The sequence below is a fragment of the Zophobas morio genome, unplaced genomic scaffold (assembly GCF_036711695.1).
Source record: "Zophobas morio isolate AGI-343-1 ecotype UQ-CSIRO unplaced genomic scaffold, CSIRO_AGI_Zmor_V1 ptg000076l, whole genome shotgun sequence".
Classification (NCBI taxonomy): domain Eukaryota; kingdom Metazoa; phylum Arthropoda; class Insecta; order Coleoptera; family Tenebrionidae; genus Zophobas; species Zophobas morio.
In genome coordinates this window covers 97,501-107,500 of record NW_026972181.1, presented here as the reverse complement: position 1 = coordinate 107,500, position 10,000 = coordinate 97,501, and the positions used below count along the sequence as shown (strand labels likewise).

General features: G+C 52.1%; 2 non-coding genes and 1 pseudogene across 2 annotated transcripts; all 3 read right to left on the bottom strand.

Moving 5' to 3' along the window:
- The window catches only part of LOC135143895 (large subunit ribosomal RNA), an 8,615-nt pseudogene extending 4,250 nt beyond the window's left edge, over nucleotides 1–4,365 (bottom strand).
- A 454-nt stretch (nucleotides 4,366–4,819) lies between these two features.
- Nucleotides 4,820–4,976, bottom strand: LOC135143874 (5.8S ribosomal RNA). Its single transcript, XR_010282919.1, has one exon. It is a non-coding gene; the product is annotated as a 5.8S ribosomal RNA (ribosomal RNA).
- An 871-nt stretch (nucleotides 4,977–5,847) lies between these two features.
- On the bottom strand, nucleotides 5,848–7,768 carry LOC135143883 (small subunit ribosomal RNA). Its single transcript, XR_010282927.1, has one exon. It is a non-coding gene; the product is annotated as a small subunit ribosomal RNA (ribosomal RNA).
- Nucleotides 7,769–10,000: the final 2,232 nt, after the last annotated feature.

Here is a 10,000-nt window from a genome sequence, read left to right as displayed (position 1 = left end):
TTTTGGCCAATTTCACATCCTCGGTAGTAATAGGGCGGAACGTGTCCCTCTTCCTAGCCACGACATCCACTGGTTCCTCGTCCTGCGGGGAACTTGATTCCAAAAGAGACTTAAACAACCCCTCAACATCGGCAAGTTTAGGATATAATTCTTCCTCTTGAAGACTCTTGCCCCTTAGAATTCGATCGGCCAGCGACTTTTTGTTTTTGTTATAAAGGTCTTGAGCCTTTTTATAAGTGCTGGCCCGGGCGTTGTTGCCGGTCTTAGTTTGGCCATAGTTTTTGGGCGGCCTCTTGTTGTTGTTCTGGGGTTTCGATCTGCCGTTCTTGGAGCCCGATTTTATATTATTTTTAATCCACGCATCGATGGTAGCGGGAAGCTCGGAATGAGGAGTAACCAGCGCTAACTGCGCCAGTTCCCGAGCAAGGGCGGATGCATCCTTGTCTCGTACGCACCCCAGATATGTCTTCGAGAAGGCACTCTGTGGGATTGTTTCTGGATTGGGCGTGAGAACGATCTCTGGAAAACTGTCGCTTCGAACCAAAGATGGCCGGCGAGGAGTATGACTCGTTCCTGAGATCCGTTCTAGGTGCGCGCCAGCGTTATCGAGACGAGACGGAGGGGAATTAGTTGCGACAGGCGAATCCCGCAGCACTAGTTTGCGTTTAACGGGACCGGCAGTCTCTATGGCGGGGATGACGGGTTCGGGTTGATCATGCACCACAGCCTCTACCTGCATGATTTGATGGTCTGGACCCTGTGAAGGGGGAGATTCCGGACGTCCATCAGATGGAGATTCTTGCAGTGTATGCAGGCTACGTGGTGCAGCGAGAGGAGTATCGTCCGAGCCCCGGCGCAGATTCCGACGCATAGCGCGGATTGCGCGTGGTGTTGGGGGGCACGAAGGTGGAGCTTGCGTAGACGGGAGCGTTGTACCAGACAGTGTCGCAGCGGTAGGTGTAGTTGCCACTGACACTTCGGCAGGGTGTTCGGCCGTTACCGAGTCGGAGTCGGTGTTTACAACTGGGTCGATCGCCTGGGTCACTAAGTTGACGACAGCAACCGTGTCGACAGGCGGGGGAGAAGAGCCAGTGCTGGTCGCTGACTGAGAGACCGGAGAGTTATTGGTGGACGAAACAGCAGGAGCGAGAAGCGTCGGAGCAGAAGATGAGGAACCCGCAGACGTTGGCCCCGCCAGGACCGGCGCCTTAAGGGCATAAAATTTCCTATTCTCCGCCGAGACTTCCTTCTTTGCTCTCTCCAGGTATTGCTTGTAAGCGGGCTTCTCCCTACGATGTCTCACCTGATGGACGGTGAGTCCAGTTTGGGCGGTCATCAGCTCAAGGAAGGGTTTGCCATGGACCGCCGAGGCTTCGATTCGTGCTAGGGTGGTAAACAGCTCGACATCCGACTTGGGTAATCTAGCAGCTAGATCTTTCTGGTATAGCTCGGTGTGAGCCCGTCGTTCGTGCTGCCTTACTGCCTGAAAGTTAGAAAAATTCAGTTTGCAGAACTGGCAGCGGGTTCGCTTGCTCATCCCACAGGTTCTCTTGTGGGTGCCCAAATTAAGGGCAGTTGGGAAAGCTCTCTCGCATTGATCACATACGTGTGGCGAGCTGGTTGAAGATGTAAGAGAGTCATAGTTACTCCCGCCGTTTACCCGCGCTTGCTTGAATTTCTTCACGTTGACATTCAGAGCACTGGGCAGAAATCACATTGCGTCAACACCCGCTGGGGCCATCGCAATGCTTTGTTTTAATTAGACAGTCGGATTCCCCCGGTCCGTGCCAGTTCTGAGCTGACCGTTGAATGGCGGCCGAAGAGGACATCCGGACGCCCTTTCGGGCGCACCCGGAGCCTCGTAGCAAGACGGTTCCGCGGGAGGCCAAGGCACGGGACCGGGCTCGGATCCGACGTTTCCGCCGAAACGGCAACGCTTCACCTCGCCCAGGCCCGGCACGTCAGCCGCGACCCGCTTCCCCGACAAGCCCGACACGCCCCGATCCTCAGAGCCAATCCTTATCCCGAAGTTACGGATCCAATTTGCCGACTTCCCTTACCTACATTATTCTATCGACTAGAGGCTCTTCACCTTGGAGACCTGCTGCGGATATGGGTACGAACCGGCGCGACGCCTCCACGTGGCCCTCTCCCGGATTTTCAAGGTCCGAGGGGAAGATCCGGACACCGCCGCAACTGCGGTGCTCTTCGCGTTCCAAACCATATCTCCCTGCTAGAGGATTCCATGGAACTCGAACGCTCATGCAGAAAAGAAAACTCTTCCCGGATCTCCCGACGGCGTCTCCGGGTCCTTTTGGGTTGCCCCGACGAACTCTCTTGCGAGGGCCCGAATTATAAGCGGTTCCGCTGCCGGGTTCCGGAATAGGAACCGGATTCCCTTTCGCCCAACGGGTGTGTGCACAATCCGTACGTTCACGTCACCACGGCTCTGGAGGTCGTGTTTGTGACCAACGACAAATCTACACCACATCGACATCGGCTTTCGCCTAGGGCTTAGGATCGACTGACTCGTGTGCAACGGCTGTTCACACGAAACCCTTCTCCACGTCAGTCCTCCAGGGCCTCGCTGGAGTATTTGCTACTACCACCAAGATCTGCACCGACGGCGGCTCCAGACGGCCTCACGGCCAGTCCTTCTGCGCTCACCGCCGCGACCCTCCTACTCGTCAGGGCTTCATGGCCCGTGACCAGAGGCCACCGGACCGCACATGCCGCTGACGGCCGAGTATAAGCACGACGCTTCAGCGCCATCCATTTTCAGGGCTAGTAACTTCGGCAGGTGAGTTGTTACACACTCCTTGGCGGATTCCGACTTCCATGGCCACCGTCCTGATGTCTTAAGTTACCAACGCCTTTCATGGTATCCCATAAGCGTCGATTTAGGCGCTTTAACTCGGCGTTTGGTTCATCCCACAGCGCCAGTTCTGCTTACCAAAAATGGCCCACTTGGCACTCTGATTCGAGTCTCGCGGCTTCAATAGTTCGAGCAAGCCGGAGATCTCACCCATTTAAAGTTTGAGAATAGGTTGAGGCCGTTTCGACCCCAATGCCTCTAATCATTCGCTTTACCGGATGAAACTCGTGCGCTATGAGCGCCAGCTATCCTGAGGGAAACTTCGGAGGGAACCAGCTACTAGATGGTTCGATTAGTCTTTCGCCCCTATACCCAGTTCCGACGATCGATTTGCACGTCAGAATCGCTACGGACCTCCATCAGGGTTTCCCCTGACTTCGTCCTGACCAGGCATAGTTCACCATCTTTCGGGTCCCAGCGTGTACGCTCTTGGTGCGCCTCTTCTCGCGATGAGAACGAGACGCCCCGGGAGTGCGAGGCGGCAGCCGTAACGACCGCCCATCCTCCCTCGGTCCGCGCAAGGCGGACCTTCACTTTCATTGCGCCTTTAGGTTTAGTAATGTCCCAATGACTCGCGCACATGCTAGACTCCTTGGTCCGTGTTTCAAGACGGGTCCTGAAAGTACCCAAAGCTATAGCGTCGCAGATCGGCGTTCTAAAAGAAGACGAGGTCTGTCCGACGACCCACAGCCAACAGCCACCCGGGGACGGGACCGGCACCAGGTCCGATCACCGTCGCGACGAGAGCGCTTGCCGTAGGGCGGACGCCGAACAAGCGGCGGCCTCGCGCCATCTTTATACCGTCGAGCGAGCCGACCGGGAAACACCGCGGGTTCGTTCGGAAACGGCGAACCGTCCGAACGGGCTCCACCGCGGGCCTCAGACCGGCACCCAACGGATCGCGACGTCCTACAGGGGGAGAAGTGCACGCGTTCGATCGCAGTTCGGAGGACGGAAGGCGCAGACGACGCGTACGCCGTCCGTCACGCGACCGCCCAGCGCCACGATCGAGACACGCTGAATCTCCCCTTTCGACCTTTCGGGTTTCTCAGGTTTACCCCTGAACGGTTTCACGTACTATTGAACTCTCTCTTCAAAGTTCTTTTCAACTTTCCCTCACGGTACTTGTTCGCTATCGGTCTCGTGGTCATATTTAGCCTTAGATGGAGTTTACCACCCACTTAGGGCTGCACTCTCAAGCAACCCGACTCTGAGGAGAGATCCTCCCGTCACCGGCAGCGGTCACTACGGGCCTGGCACCCTCTATGGGCTGTGGCCCCGTTCAAGATGGACTTGGACGCGCCGCACGATTTCGGGATGACGGACCCTCCCTAACACCACATTTCCCGGCGTCCGGTTTCGGCCGCGGGATTCGGTGCTGGGCTCTTCCCTGTTCGCTCGCCGCTACTGAGGGAATCCTAGTTAGTTTCTTTTCCTCCGCTTAATAATATGCTTAAATTCGGCGGGTAGTCTCACCTGCTCTGAGGTCGCAAGATCGAATAGATCTGGAAATGGATCATTTTAATACGCAAACGATCATGGCACGTCGTCGACGCGGCCTTTACGGTCTTTCGTCGAACAGCGACCTGACGTCGTCGCGAGATACGTCACGCACGCCTCGGACACGACGGTCGCATCGTTCGACAAAATCAACGCCGTTATGGCCGTCGAAAGTCGATCGTTTTGTGCTTTACGTCTGCTGATCCGCCCGTCGAAGGACGACGACGAACTCCTTCGAAAAGAAAGTCCGACACGTCACCCCGACGGGCCGCTATCGCGTCTCCGGATGTCGCGTACGCCGGATCGTACTCGAAACGAACGAACGTTACGTAAGTCGTCTCGACATCGACCTCCAACGGCACGCGTCTAAAAAACATCCAACTCGCTCCGACGAACGCCACGCTTTCTCAAACGAGGCGAACCGAGCAGTCTTTGAAATTGACACGACCCTCAGCCAGGAGTGGTCCGGGAACAGTTTATCCGAGGACCGCAATGTGCGTTCGAAATGTCGATGTTCATGTGTCCTGCAGTTCACAAGTTGACGCGCAATTAGCTGCGTTCTTCATCGACCCACGAGCCAAGTGATCCACCGTTCAGGGTAATCTTTTAGAATATACATTAAGACGCACGTTCTCTCCGGCTCGCCTCGCGACGGCCTGGAACGTTCTGCGTCGAAATTCTCTCGGTTTCGATTGTTTATTAAGATAAAAAAAGAAAAAAAAAGAAAAGAGAAACTTTCGAACGACGTGTCGTCTTACTAATTCCATCTTTTCCTCTCTCTCTTTTTTTTTTTTGTTAGTCGCAAGACTTGATCTCCTTTTCTAAAGCAGAAGCTCAACCGCACAACGATCACTTAACCAAACAAACTAGGTGTGATTTCGTCAAACGGCGCTTCCTAGGAGCGTCTCGAACGACGTTTCGAATCGTCTCGACGAGAACGGCGGCATCGAGCCGAACCCGTCGGCCGGGCGAAAATCATTTAAAACCCACGGTAACGAAGACTAGCAAAGGCGCACGAAACGCCCCGCACGTACTTACGAAACCTGCGATCCGAATCGAACTCTTTGAGGTTCTTTAGCGGATCAAGGTGCCCGAAATGCCGTCTGCCCGATCGCACGACGAACGCGCGTAAAGGACCGGCGCCGCGAGTTCGCATCGGCATGACGCCTAATCCGACTCTGGACGATTCAATAGTTCGAGGACGTCGTGTGACGCCGTCTCTTAGACGCGTTTCCTCTTTCGCACCGATCCCCACGTGGGACGAGAGAAGAGAAGAGAACGCGCTTCGGAAACGCGCGACGGCACCGCTAAAGGCTGGACGTGCCGTCGTCTACGCCGCAGACGTCTTTAGATGTTAGATCGAGCGTGTACGTCGTCCACGGACGCGACATACTTCGCACGACAACAACAACACGATCAGACGATGGTGTGTGTGTGTCTGTGTAAAGACAGTGCTTGTGTTCGAGACACGTTAATGATCCTTCCGCAGGTTCACCTACGGAAACCTTGTTACGACTTTTACTTCCTCTAAATGATCAAGTTTGGTCATCTTCCCAGCGACATCGGCGACGCCGAAACGCCACCGCGTACCGGTCCGAAGACCTCACTAAATCATTCAATCGGTAGTAGCGACGGGCGGTGTGTACAAAGGGCAGGGACGTAATCAACGCGAGCTTATGACTCGCGCTTACTGGGAATTCCTCGTTCATGGGGAACAATTGCAAGCCCCAATCCCTAGCACGAAGGAGGTTCAGCGGGTTACCCGGGCCGCTCGGCCAGGGAGGACACGCTGATTCCTTCAGTGTAGCGCGCGTGCGGCCCAGAACATCTAAGGGCATCACAGACCTGTTATTGCTCAATCTCGTGCGGCTAGAAGCCGCCTGTCCCTCTAAGAAGAATTGTTTGTACGCCGACAGTAAAAACCGCGCACGGCCAACGGGCGAACCCGAGACCGGCGGGCCTTTGGGATGTCGAAATACGCCTATTTAGCAGGCTAGAGTCTCGTTCGTTATCGGAATTAACCAGACAAATCGCTCCACCAACTAAGAACGGCCATGCACCACCACCCACCGAATCAAGAAAGAGCTCTCAATCTGTCAATCCTTCCGGTGTCCGGGCCTGGTGAGGTTTCCCGTGTTGAGTCAAATTAAGCCGCAGGCTCCACTCCTGGTGGTGCCCTTCCGTCAATTCCTTTAAGTTTCAGCTTTGCAACCATACTTCCCCCGGAACCCAAAAGCTTTGGTTTCCCGGAAGCTGCCCGCCGAGTCATCGAAAGAACGTCGGCGGATCGCTAGCTGGCATCGTTTATGGTTAGAACTAGGGCGGTATCTGATCGCCTTCGAACCTCTAACTTTCGTTCTTGATCAATGAAAGCGTTTTTGGCAAATGCTTTCGCTTCTGTCCGTCTTGCGACGATCCAAGAATTTCACCTCTAACGTCGCAATACGAATGCCCCCATCCGTTCCTATTAATCATTACCTCGGGGTTCCGAAAACCAACAAAATAGAACCGAGGTCCTATTCCATTATTCCATGCACACAGTATTCAGGCGAAGTTTTAGCCTGCTTTAAGCACTCTAATTTGTTCAAAGTAAACGTGCCGGCCCACCTCGACACTCAATGAAGAGCACCGCGGCGGGATTGAGTTGGGCCGCCCTCTCGAGCTAAGCCCACCGGCAGGACGTCCCGCGGCACGCCAGTTAACACCGCGAACGATGAACCGGCGGCGCGGGACACAGATTCGACTACGAGCTTTTTAACCGCAACAACTTTAATATACGCTATTGGAGCTGGAATTACCGCGGCTGCTGGCACCAGACTTGCCCTCCAATTGATCCTCGTTAAAGGGTTTAGAGTGTACTCATTCCGATTACGGGGCCTCGGATGAGTCCCGTATCGTTATTTTTCGTCACTACCTCCCCGTGCCGGGAGTGGGTAATTTGCGCGCCTGCTGCCTTCCTTGGATGTGGTAGCCGTTTCTCAGGCTCCCTCTCCGGAATCGAACCCTGATTCCCCGTTACCCGTTACAACCATGGTAGGCGCAGAACCTACCATCGACAGTTGATAAGGCAGACATTTGAAAGATGCGTCGCCGGTGCGAGACCGTGCGATCAGAGTAAAGTTATTCAGAGTCACCAAGTTGTACGATGACGGAGACCGCCACCGATTGGTTTTGATCTAATAAAAGCGCCCCTTCCGTTTCCGGTCGGGGCTCTGTTTGCATGTATTAGCTCTAGAATTACCACAGTTATCCAAGTAAATGTGGGTACGATCTAAGGAACCATAACTGATTTAATGAGCCTTTCGCGGTTTCACCTTAATTCGGCTTGTACTGAGACATGCATGGCTTAATCTTTGAGACAAGCATATGACTACTGGCAGGATCAACCAGGGAACTGCGTTCTCGTTCGGATACTCCGAAACTGAAAACTACACTTTCGTCGAAAGCGCGAGTGCGTGTTCGCGAAACGAACGCGTAGGAACGTAACGCCACGCTTAACTCTCTCTTTCGTTGTTTTATATACGAAAAATATCATACATAACGATACCGGTCGAAAAGTTTCGCGAGGAAACCTCCTGCGCCGGTTTAAAAGTTCAAACATTCTCCTCACTCTTCGCTAGATAGAATGCGACGGTGAGACGTGCCGAATTCTTTACAGAATCTGCACACGTTACGAGTATATTATATATTCTCGCTCGGAATGTAGGGAGTTGACGCAAATTTAATAGCTGTTCGATGCAACGAACGACGAATCGTGAAATTCGAACGTACGCCACCGTTTACAACAATGTAAGGTTGATCGCATAAGGACCGCCGACGATGGAACGTCCGCCGCATCCGCGATCTCGCTGTGCTGGACCGTCTTTCGAGGCAAGCTCGAACCCAATGAAGGAACTCAAGGATTCCATGAAATTCTAGGCGCAAACGCTCCGAGAGCCAAGTCTACTTCGGGTCATTTTCGACGGGTGCGATAACTACATTCTCAAAATTATCAACAAGACACACACACATACAAGGTTCGCTCTTATAATCATTAAAGGCACGACCACCAAAAGTAATCGCAACGTTTCGTTCTAAAAAGGTGAACGTATCGTCGTCTCTTTTTGTCGGGTCGGTCTGAATAACATAATAATGTCGTTGTTGAACATTATTTATTACAGAGAGAAACCAATGCGGTTAGCGTCTGCTATCATTTTTAGAGAATACGTAAAAACGCACAGTCTTAGAGACACCGAAGAACGGCCGGAACGTGCTGCGAAATTCATTTCGTCATAAATCCGAATTCCTTTTAAAAGTATTGGATAAGACTCGCAGACAGTCCGTGGTAACGCGAGCGAGAGGATGCAGTCGTTGGTCGGTATCTCGAGAGAACACCTCACACGCCACAACATCACTCCGCTACCTATAATAGCGCGCTTGACGTCGATCGGAGCCAAACGCTGCGAAGCGGCGACAGTGGTACGCGAGCAGGGGCGCGAGACACACCTCTCCCCGTCCGAGGTGCGCTCTGTCGGTGTGATGGCTCTTCGTAAAGAGCGGTTTGAACATTTTTCCACGGATTTTCGCAAGAAAAAAAATACGGCCGCATTGTGTTACGTAATCGAGGTAAGTTAGAATTTTTATTATAGCGATTTAGTTAATTTTAAAATACGTACCCGGTACGGGACGCCGTACTTCATAAATTTCGAACGCCGTACTTCATAAATTTCAAACGCCGTACTTTATAAACAACCAACGCCGTACTTCATAAACGACGAACGCCGTACATGTACTTTTAAAAAAATTTCCAAGTCCGGAGAAACGCCTTACTTTATAAAAGACGAACGCCGTACATGCACTTTTTAAAAATTTTAAGTACGGAAGAACGCCTTACTTTATAAAAGACGATCGACGTATATATAAAATGTTGTAAAATGAAATTTATTATATATGTCGAAATAACTTTCGAGAAGTTTTTTTTAATAAAAACGAGGGAGAATTGAAATAGCTGTAGCTGATTTTTTAAAACGAATTGTGCCATTCATGTTTTTTAATGCTTCAAACTGAATTTAAGTAACACCATAAATTTCGATTTTTTCAAGAAAACCTAGGGACACTCCCTCCTTTATTATATTACAGTGCCGGTACATGTATTTCCATACTTCACCGGCACTGACTTCACCCCACCTTAGGATCCTCACATTATTATCTCCCTCACCCTCTACACCAATTTCACTCACCTTCACTCACTCCTATTCTTCTTTTCTCAAACACTCTCCTTGCAAACTCCATCAGTCCGTCATATATCTCTTTCGACCTCAACAATCTCTCTAACCGTCTCTCTCCTTCGTCCATCCATTCCGCCCATACACAACTCCCTCTCTCCTCATTGTATAACCTACACTCAAACAAAATATGCCGGACACTCTCTACACATCCACACCTACATTTGTCCGTTTCACTCAAACCTCTCTTATACAGGAACTCGTTCATACTACCGTGACCAGTCAGCAGAAACAACCCAAACATTCCCGGCTGAAACCATTCATTCTCCTTAACAAACCTCACATTCGGAACAAAATCATACGTCACCCTTCCCTTCTCACTCAACTCCCATCTTCTCTGCCAAACCTCCCATACTTTCGC